Here is a 10,704-nt window from a genome sequence, read left to right on the forward strand (position 1 = left end):
CCAGTGGATAACAGACATGCAGAGACAGTTGGCATGCTACTGGAAATGTCAGACATGAGATCCAGCAATAAGCTTGAAGACCTGCTTGCTCATAAATATTGATGGCTTACTTAAGGTCTTAGGCACACTGAAGAACCTGGGTGAGGAGTCTTGTGCAGCACACATTATGTCCCTCACATATTGTACCAATCCAGTGCACTTAGTTTTCAGGATTGTCAAAAGCCAAAGTAAATCCTGAAACTTCAGCAGCTTTTTTAATTAAATGGTAGATATTGTTTTCACTGTGATAAGTGGTTTCTTATGAATCCTGGGCATACACTTTTAACAACATTAACTCTCATATCTAGAAGGAAAAAAAATAAAAGCAGTAGTTCAAATTTGCCTTCATGACTCAGGTTCTTGAAATTCTAGAATTCTAGAAAGAAGTCTCCAAGGCAAATAATATCCTTCCTATGTGGGTGGACAGTCTTGGAAATAATATTCCAGATGGAGTTTGGTCACCTATTTGCTTATGTGTTTGTCTCTAATTATAATCAGCCATAAAAACAGACCTGATCTTTCTCCCAGATTAGTAGCAAAGATATATTCTATCTTTTACATTACCTCTATTTGGTGAAGGTCAGGAAAGTCTAAACCTTTTACAGCAAAATCTGGTCTTACTCTTCAGATCTTACAGTGGGCACTTGACAGATTCAGGGATAAGGTGGGATGCAGGGCTGAATGCTTATGTGGTTAAAGGAACATATTCACCACTTTTCCACCTCTCCTGAGATACAGAAAAAATAGCATGGATGAAAGACATAGCTTTGTGTATTCTGCACAAAAGGAGTCTAAGGCTTTTGGGAAAAGTAAAAAAGAGAATCATTCTGTGATTATCCACCTCTGCTGATTTTCCTATTGGAGAGATGAAGTAGGTCATGAAGATCTTCAGCTAAATTCTCAGCTGACTCTAGAATGGTATGATTTATACTTGCTTTTGGACCACACAATATTAACTTCAACTCCTTTAGAATTCATAGGTATTTATTGCTACATGACTTAAACTCTCTTAACACTACCTCTGATTTTGGCTTAATGAGAATTTCTAAGGCTACACTGAGTCATAGTACTACATGCAAGTCTAGAAAGGCATTTGAGAAGCAACTAACAAAAATGTAACAGAAGTAATGCCTGTCATCTCAAACATTGGTTAACACCTCGGCATTCAGTTGTGTCCATACCTCTTGGGCTTTCCATAATATCAGCTTTGAATATGACCCAACTTGAAATTTAGAATCAGATGAAAATAAAAGTTCCAATGTGTCCAAAGAAAAAAGGCTTTCATTCCTCACTTTTATTATAGTCCACATACAGTACAATGTAGTAATTGAAATAAATATGGAGCAATATAAGAATAAAATGTTTCTTAAGATTATGCTCTACTAAACACATTTTCATGATTTATTTATATGTGTAGACACACACACACTCTCTGAAATTAACTGAAGAGATGGTGACTTCTGCTGTCACCCTTGGTTCTCTTGTATTGGTTTCTTTATATCTGTAGGAGGTTTATTACATAGCAATGCAATTACAGAAAACTATATTCACCAATCTTTTTATATATTTAATGTGATCAGTGCTCAAAAATGTTTGAAACTAACTGACTCCTCCAGGGCTTTCTGCTCAAGAAGAGCAGTAGTGAAAATTCCATAAAATAGATGAGATTGTGATTTTTTAAAGATCAAAGACAGAAATAAAATGCACTAAAGAAAAAGGCAAGTCATTTGACTACAGTTGAAAGTATTAATCAAAATATTTCCATGCATCTGGGAACATTTGTGGAAACTGTTCTGGAAAAATATTTGTGCTGTAATGTACTCTTGCTAAAAGCAAACCCGAGAGAAATAGACGTTCACATTGTAACTTAGGCAGACATAAGTGAGGCAATGTTTACTGGAACTGTTAAGTGTGAAGAAACACCAAAAATTTCACAATAAGAGCGTGGACTAATAAAGAAAATTTACATGATACTTTTGCTCTGCAACAGCCTACTTAAGGCTTCATGGCTATTCATATGACAAACTAAGGTTATGGGGTTCAAGTATTTTAGATGAGTCTAAGAGCAAACAAAAATATCCTGTTTCTTATGTCACTAATGCCAGTTCTGCTCATAGAGCATGTTGCCCACTTAGATTGAGAGACAATATCAGGAACAGCAATATCTCCAGGACTGATGGAAGTATCTGATTTTACCTAACTACTTTAAACACAAAGAGAAGTATTTTCAAATGTTCTTTTCATTAATGAACACATATACTACTAATGTGTATAACACTCTCCTTACTGAGGCTCTCAAGATAATGCTGCCAGTGTTGTGGAAAGTAGAAACATGTAGCACCATTCATTTTCAATATTGGACTGGAAAAAAAATCACTGGAAAGCCCTCAAGAATGTGAAAATATGCCATTTTATGAAGTGTATACTATGCATCTAGAAAGTGGGAAATGCTAAGAATATCACTGAAGAGAAAAATAATCAAAAAAAAAGAAAGATGAGTCCTAGCTTCCCTCTTCCCATGACTGAGTAGCAGATATGATCAGTAGGAAATCTGGAGCGCAGCACATAAAAACACAGGAGAAGGAAAGCCAGTAGGTGCTCTGAGTGACTGAGATGGCAAGGCACACCTTACACCCACATTAATTTGAAAGGAAGGTGGAGATGACACAGAGATAGGAAAGATCAGCAATTTCTTATGGCCAACAGCACAGGAAGGAGAAAAGTGACAGGTCGTTGCTATTGGGAACTGCTTCAGGATGGTGAAACAAGCTCTCCACACTAGGTTCTACTTTGTGGCATCTTGCTCAGAAATTGCCAAGGACCAGTGGGGTTTCACATGTGTACTTACTCAGAGCGGTTGACTTTTGAATCACTCTGATTAAATGAGACAACCCAATAATTTGGAGGATTTTGCTGTGAAATGAGGATTTCTTGAGAATTAAGATCAGTTCTACTAGAAGGGACCAAAGATTCTTCATGTCCAGAGGCTCTCCTGGTCTGCAGCAACTGAAGCAACTGCTGGTAGGATCTTGTCTAAAGCCCCAGCAGATGAAATTTTATGACAGAAGCAGGCAAACTACTCCCTCCAACACCTTTTCACACTTTCCCTTTAAACAGTTTTCTGTCCATGTGGATATGAGCAATCTTACCTCCAAAACAAAATAAAAGTGTCTTGCGTAAAAGTTTCCCAAATGACAGAATTAACACAAACCTCATTCAGTTAGTCATCTAAATGCAATTACTCAAAAAATGATAATAAAAGTCACAAAATTCACTGCCTGGTCTCCAGCAGAGCCAAGACAAGGGAAAGTCAAAATTCTTAGTCAGAATCTTTTCAATATGACCTAACACTATTCACTGCTACTTTTCTAGTCATCTATTTTTTCTGCTTCATTTGTCATACTCCAAGGTGAGAAATGTGTAAAGAAACCAGTGGGATGGGGGTTTTTGGCAGTCATTTCTTAAACACAGTTGCAACTTGGTCTTGCCATTTAATCTTTGTTCACATTAGTCATCCCACTGACTTTGATGATTTACATGTGTGATTAATCCTGACTTCAATTACAGCACTAAATCTTTAAGAAATATACCTCGCTTGGTTTACCAAGATGTTTGGAAATCAGTGTGCTTGACCACTGCAGGCAGAAAGACACTGGGGACAGATATTTTTCTATGACGTTGTGTTTTGAGATAGGACACTGAGAGCAAACATCGCACCATGGGTTTTTACAGCCACCATAACAACTAAGAATAGTAAAATGCATATTAACATACTGAGCAGTTGGCTCTCCTATCACAGTAATTATCAGTGAATCATTTGGTGAAACCGCTACACTTTGCAAAATAATTGGAAATGTGTTCTGCTGAATAAAAATTTGAATAGTAAACTTAAAGACAAGAAGAACTGTAAAAAGTTTGTCCCACAGCTATGATTATCAGAAGGACAAGAAGAAGCCTTTGTTCTGTGCAGGGAATGATTCTACTACTGTTTTATGGTTATTGTACACTAAAGCTGTGCAGGCACTGAACAGGTTAATTATAGCCTTATTGAGAGAATGAAGTGTAATTCTTAGTCCTAGACCCTTTCCCTCAAGAACTGTAAAGAGTCTGCAAAACACCCTTAGCAGAGATCACTGAGAAGCATGCTCTTGGCTGTTCAACAGCTGTTGTTGCATGGTCTTTACCATTTAAAGGTTAGCAGATAGCTTAATTCAAAGTTTTGTTCCTGAAATTCTCTGCTCTGCTGCTTGGTAACAGGAGAATGAGACATTACATTGCTGTAATTCCTTTTCATCCTCAACATGCTCAGGTGACTAAAGTTTTTCCTTCTACAAATGCAGAAGGGAAGTATCTTTCTTGCCAATGAGTCCAACTGGGACCTAGAGGTGTGAGAAACTGGGACTACTACAACTCAAGTCCAGAGCAGGACTTTGTCTGACAGACATTTGGAGAAACATCTACCAACCACTGCTGGTATAAACTTCTTTTGCACCAGTTACTTCCTACCTTTTGAGCTGCAGAGCTGTAAATCTGGCATCCAGAATGGTGGGTAGAAAGTGGCCTAATATGCAAGAAAAGACACAAAGAGCAAAAGTGAGCTTGCCTTTTGTGGCATAGCCATTAAGACACTCACCATGGGAGAAGGGTATCAGTGTTTATTACTTACAGGGCAGTTTACGTGTTCAGCTGGATGGACCCTAACCTGAAGAATGTCCTGTGTTAACAAATGTATCTGTGGTAATAAACAGTCAGTCATCATGGATCTTGAACCATGGATTCATACAATGGCATGTGGGTAACCCTGGATGGATGCCAAGCACCCACTGAAGCCCCCTCTGCCTCTATCGCTCCCCTCTACAACTGGGCATGGGAAAGAAAGTATAGCAAAGGATTCTTGGGGTTAGATAAGGATCACCATCATGCACAAAACTCAAAATTCACATTGGGGATAGTAATTTAATTTAATGCTAACAAAGAGCAGGATAAGTAAAATATAGCTTAAAGACACCTTCCCTCCACTCCTCCTCATTCCCACCTCTACCTCCTCCCCCCCAGTGAGAGAAAGGACAGAGTGATGGGAAAGAGGAGTTACAGTCAGTACATCACATGATGTTCTTACTGCTGTTCAGGGAGAAGTCTTCCTCCTGCTCTTGTGTGGGATCCCTCCCACAGGAGATAGTCCTCCGTCAGCATCTCCTGTGTGAGTCCATCCCATGGAAACAGTTCTCCATAAACTGCTCCAACCTGGGTCACTGTTCCACACAGTGCAGTCCTTCAGGCACAGCCTGCTCCACCATGGGTCCCCAACAGGGTCACAAATCCTGCCAGGACACCTGCTCCAGCATGGGCTGCTCTCTCCATGGGTCTGCAGGTCCCCGCCAGGAGCCTCCCAAGGGCTCACAGCCTCCTCTCAGGCATCCGCCTGCTCCAGCCTGGGGCTCCTCCATGGGCTGTGGGTGGATCTCAGCATCCCCATGGACCTCCATGGGCTGCAGGGGCACAGCTGCTTCACCATGGGCTGCACCAGAGACTGCAGGGGAATCCGAGCTCTGGCACCTGGAACACCCCCTGCCCTCATTTTCCAGTGACCTCAGTGTCTGCAAAGTTGTTCCTTGCATGTATTCTTTGGCACCAGTTACAATCTGCCCATTAAGGGTTTTTTTTACATATTAAATATGTTATCACAGAGGCCTTACCATCACTCCTGACTGGCTTGGCCCAGAGCAGCAGCTGGTCTGTCCTGGAGCTGGCTGGCACTGGCTCTATCTGACATGGGGGAAGCTTCTGGCAGCATCTCACCGAAATCACCTCTGAAGCCCCAAAACCTGGCCACACAAACGCAACACAAATGGTTTGAGTTGGAAGGCCCAAAACCTGGCCACACAAACCCAACACAAATGGTTTGAGTTGGCAGGGGCCTTAAGGATCATCTAGGTCCAACCCTCAAACATTTGTCCAAACATGTCCTGAACCACTGTTATTCCTTCATAAAGCACCACATGGAAAAGCCTAATTACTAGTGGGCTAAAAATTAGTTCTCAAAAAATAAGTATGATAGAGACTTACATAATAACGTGTACACAGTTTTCTTCATTGTATTTCATGCAAGAAACAAATGTTAAATGCAAAAAATAGTTAAATGTAGTAACAGAGCAGGGTTGGAGAATATGTGGTCCAATGAAGCCATTCAGGCTCAGAAGTCTTTAAACAAAGCTATTTCAGGGGTACCTTATGTCTCAATGCCTCTGTATGCCTTTACATAGGAAATGGAAATATAGTTTTTTATCTATTTTGACAATCATACTCTCATTCTTCAAGCTTAAACACCAGTACATCAAGAATATTCATTAGACATCTCTTATGTTAGAACAGATAGACATGGATAAAATTTATTACAAAATTAAGCTGGAACTAGAGAAAAGGAAATCCTGATTTAGTGTTGCATATAACTATGTGGCTGCAAACTTCAAAGCTAAAAGTATCTTCTCTATAGAAAAAATTAATTCATTTATGAATTCATACCTGCTGCTAACAAGAGTAATATGGGAAAGAAAACACACAAGAAAACATTAAACTTGACCGTAATCTTGCTTTTACATTGAGCTGTCATCAACACAGGACAAAGGTTGGAAATAGTACACTCATTTGAGTAATGGTTCAAAATGTCCGTAGTGTTAGTGGCAAGCTAGGCTTACCTCGTATTGTTGGTGAAATATTTTTATGTTAAGCAATTAGAAAAGTCCTTTGAATTAGCTCTAAAAGCTGAGCTGTGGCACACCAAGAAGGAATGAGGCAACAAACTGAAGGGATGGAGGTTTTTCCCTGCTATCCCATTACTGTTGCCTGCACATGGCACACACCCTTGCAATCCACCCAACCTCCCCTCAGAACTTGGCAGAATCTGTTCCTTATGTCTGCTAGTGATGACACATCCTGGAGGAAAATTTTCTTGAGATTTGTTAAGTTAACTTCTGAGGTGCCTTTCCTCATGTTCAAACAGAGGAGAAACCAGAAGGGGAGATGACAGAGCTGGGAAGTGTTGATGTTTGTCCAGGGGCAAAAGCAGTTGTAGCCACATTAGTTTGAGCTGAAGTGTGAAATATTATCTGTGAACTTCTTACTGAGCAGCGAGAGAGCCACGGTCCAGAATTAAGTCAAGGGAACCAGATTTCCACTGCTCATGGTGATGAGTACAAAAAGATCCATAAACTAAATATTCTCTCAAATATCCCCAGAAAACAGTCTAAGGAAAATAAGGGATCAGCAAAGCAAGACTTCCTGAAAATATTTAACACCGAGCAAACATGGAAAGAGTAAGAGATTATTCCTTTATCTAGGCCATGTCTCAAGTGCTGTCCATGCAATTTGTGTAAATAAGCATAGAATTTGCCTCCATAGTCTACAAGTTCTATGGACAATGATTCTACTGGTGTTTGGTTCCAAACATATTTGAGAAGTAAAATGTTATTTCCTTGATATTAATAGCCTTCTCAAATATGAGCCTTTTCTCTTTTAAAATGTGTATATTTCTAGAAGGAACAACACAGACCACCTTAATCTGTGGGAGCTTAGAAACACGGTTTCATTACAAATGTCAACTAAATGGTAGTTGATGCAGCTGTACTCCTGCCCTATGTACCTGAGCTAAATTCTGCTTGGGCTAATTAGCCATGAAAGAACATCGTCAAGTCTCAGAAGAACAAACATGGACAATTCCTTCCAGACTGACATATTATTCTCTAACACAAAGCTGTTTTAGTTTTCTGACAACAATTCTCATGGAGATGAATTGGTGTTAGTTAAGCCCAGTGCCCAGTAACAGCAATGCAATAAAATGGTCAAGAACACTTGTCATCCAAAACCTCAATTTGCTATTTTGTTTACTGTTCCTCAGCTATTATTCTTAGAATAGAATGTATTGCCTCATAAACAGAAGGAAAACAATAACACCTACTAAAAAGGATCATTTAAAGAAGTGTTTAGCAAGACCATTTTCTCAGCTGCAGGGTGTCAGCCTTCATTCCTATCCCAGGCTATAGGTAACATGCTTACGAAGTTTGTGAACTGGTTTGCTACAGAAAACTTGAGATCAAGCAAGCAGCAGATGATGGGGAAATGTGTAGTTTGAGACCTGATGGAAGTGCACTGGTACTCGCCAGCCTTTGTAGAGGTCCTTCACGCTCTTTTCCATTACAGAACAAGAGCACATCCTTTAAAGGATGAAGAGAACAGTGAGACACTCCAAAGCTGCCAGTAAAGATAGACTACTGCTATGATTACCACTATCAGACTGCCTTACCAAATGTATTTCCTATTCTCTGTTGCATTTCTGAGTTCTTATTGAGAAAAAAGAATACAGAACAAAAAACACAATATAAAAAAAAAAAAACAAACTCTGAAGAACAAAAATACCAAACAAGCAAAAGAAAACAACCTACCCAAAACCACTACAACAACAACCAAAAAACCAAATAAAAAACCCTCACAGAACAAAATAAAACAAGGAAATTAGGACAGCTTGCTTGAATTTTCACTGACCTTCTGGATGGTTCTTGTGGCAATCACAGATCTGTGAACACGGTGAATTCTCTGTGCTGGAAAGAACTTGGTCTACCATCCAGATATATGAAGTCACTCTGCAGTAAACATCAGTCAGCTGGGCTCGGTACAAGCGCACCATACAACAAAAAAGGGACTCTGCTGCTCCATCCACCCCAACAAAGGAAAGAGTTAAACTGAACCTAGAGAGAAAAAAAGGTCAAAACACTTCTTTACATGCACAGACAGTTTAATTGATGGGGGTCTTCTAGTAATTGAGCCAATTTATTGCTCACCATCTCAATGGGTGTTGGATCCAGAACAGAAACTCCCCTAAAATGGGGTCAGTTGCAGGTCTGATACTAATTAGAGTAGAAGGAAGTGGATGTTGCACTGTCCTTCATGCAGCCTGACTCCTCCTCACCCTTCATTTACTTCTCCCATTACAGAACTGCTAGTCAAACATCTTTCTTCCCTTCTCGAGGCAGGCAGCTCTGGTCTTGCCTGCCTTTAAGGTTGATGACCATTGTAGCTTTGTGATGAACAGCCTGCAAGCCCAGGGTCGCCCAGCACTGAGGTACTTAATTCAACAGCCTGCCCTAGTACTGGAAAATCTGAAGGCCTGGCATTTTTTCTCCCCAGCAGACTGCTGAGCAGACTGCTAAGGAGCTGGGTTGGCAAGCTGGCATGAAACTGGGCAGGCTTTTGACTGAAACCTGCCTGGCAGGCGAGTTTGGAAATGTGCCTGTGTTTTGTCAGAAGATTTGTTAAAACAGACACATTCCCACAGAATGTTCTGATTTTGATTAATCAGCATTTCAGGGTGGGTAAAGTGTTCCCCTGGAAGATTTCTGACTATCTTTGTCTACAATAAGCTGCACATTTGCAACATTCCCAATTGCAATGATCCTTCAGTGTCTTCCACTCAAAATGCTCATGCTGATGATAGTGTAAGTGCTTCCCTCCAGGAATGCTAAGCTCCACCATGTCTGTCATGAGCAAGGGCAGAGTGCGACACAGGCAAGTACTCCAGGCCTGGGCTGTTTGGTATTAGAGAAATACTTTGCAGGCAAACAGAGACAAAATGTCCTTCGCATAACTAAAGTACCTCACAAATATTCATACATATGAATTGCATTGCTCAGGTTAGTTCATCTCACACATACCTGCTCCCAGTTTACAATTTAATATTATGAATTACAGGCACTAAAACTGCTGAATTAGAAAAACAAAGCAAGCATGCAGGTTAAAGAAAAGAAACTCATACCATTCTCTGCTCTTCTTCCTGTGTCCTTGCTTCACATTACCACTCTGCCTTCCCACCCACCCCCTGCCTCCCTCACCCTCAGTGTGCCTGGTAAACAATTTAAAAGCCAATGTTACTTGTTTTCATCCCTGTCTTTTTGAGAATAACAACAAGGTTCTGCTTGCTCCGACAAACTGAACTTATTCCCAGGCCCTTCATTTCAAATTTCCTGGGATTTTACACACAGGAAACCCAGAGGAGCATAAGCCTGTCACACTTGTTTTTTGTTTTGGTTTAACTGATTCATTTATTTTAAGATATTATAGAACATGTACTGCCCTTTTGTGCATCTGTGATCATGAGATAGACTGGGTTTAAGGGAGGGCCAAGTCACAAAATTCACATACAGATTTTGTTTTACTGAAATCTGAGGAATTGCAGATTTGAGTGTTTGGGTTTGGACAATCTGAGGAACATTCAAGGATTCAAGAATTCCTATCAAATTAGCTGTGGAACATTTATTTTTCCTTTCTCTTCCATTCCTACCACTTTGGATTTTACTTCAGTGATTGTGTTTGCCATGATTGGAAAAATTAACAAAAAAGTCATCATTATTACATTATCCTTCTGCTGGGATTAGAAGGAAGAAGGAACAGAAATGTCCCACTGAATGGTAATAATACTTCCCACATTTACAGTCACCTATCGCTAACTAGTTGTCAGTAATATCTGAATTACTCAGAGGTAATATCAATAGCAGTGACAAACTCCCTCCTGGATTTTATGACCAAGGATTTTCAGGCTCTTATTTTTGAGGTCAAGTATCTCTTTCTCGGGAAAGTGAGGAAGCTATTAGTTTGAAAATTAAAATATATATCTGA

The 10,704-nt window shown here is 40.0% G+C and overlaps 1 long non-coding RNA gene across 1 annotated transcript; it reads right to left on the reverse strand.

Moving 5' to 3' along the window:
* Positions 1–1,302: 1,302 nt before the first annotated feature.
* LOC118698986 (uncharacterized) lies at positions 1,303–9,096 on the reverse strand. Its single transcript, XR_004982010.1, has 3 exons — positions 8,874–9,096; positions 8,578–8,780; positions 1,303–5,864 (listed from the first exon to the last, which is right to left on the reverse strand). It is a non-coding gene; the product is annotated as an uncharacterized LOC118698986 (long non-coding RNA).
* Between the last annotated feature and the right edge of the window lie 1,608 nt (positions 9,097–10,704).

Source organism: Molothrus ater, chromosome Z, assembly GCF_012460135.2.
Source record: "Molothrus ater isolate BHLD 08-10-18 breed brown headed cowbird chromosome Z, BPBGC_Mater_1.1, whole genome shotgun sequence".
In the NCBI taxonomy this organism is placed as follows: domain Eukaryota; kingdom Metazoa; phylum Chordata; class Aves; order Passeriformes; family Icteridae; genus Molothrus; species Molothrus ater.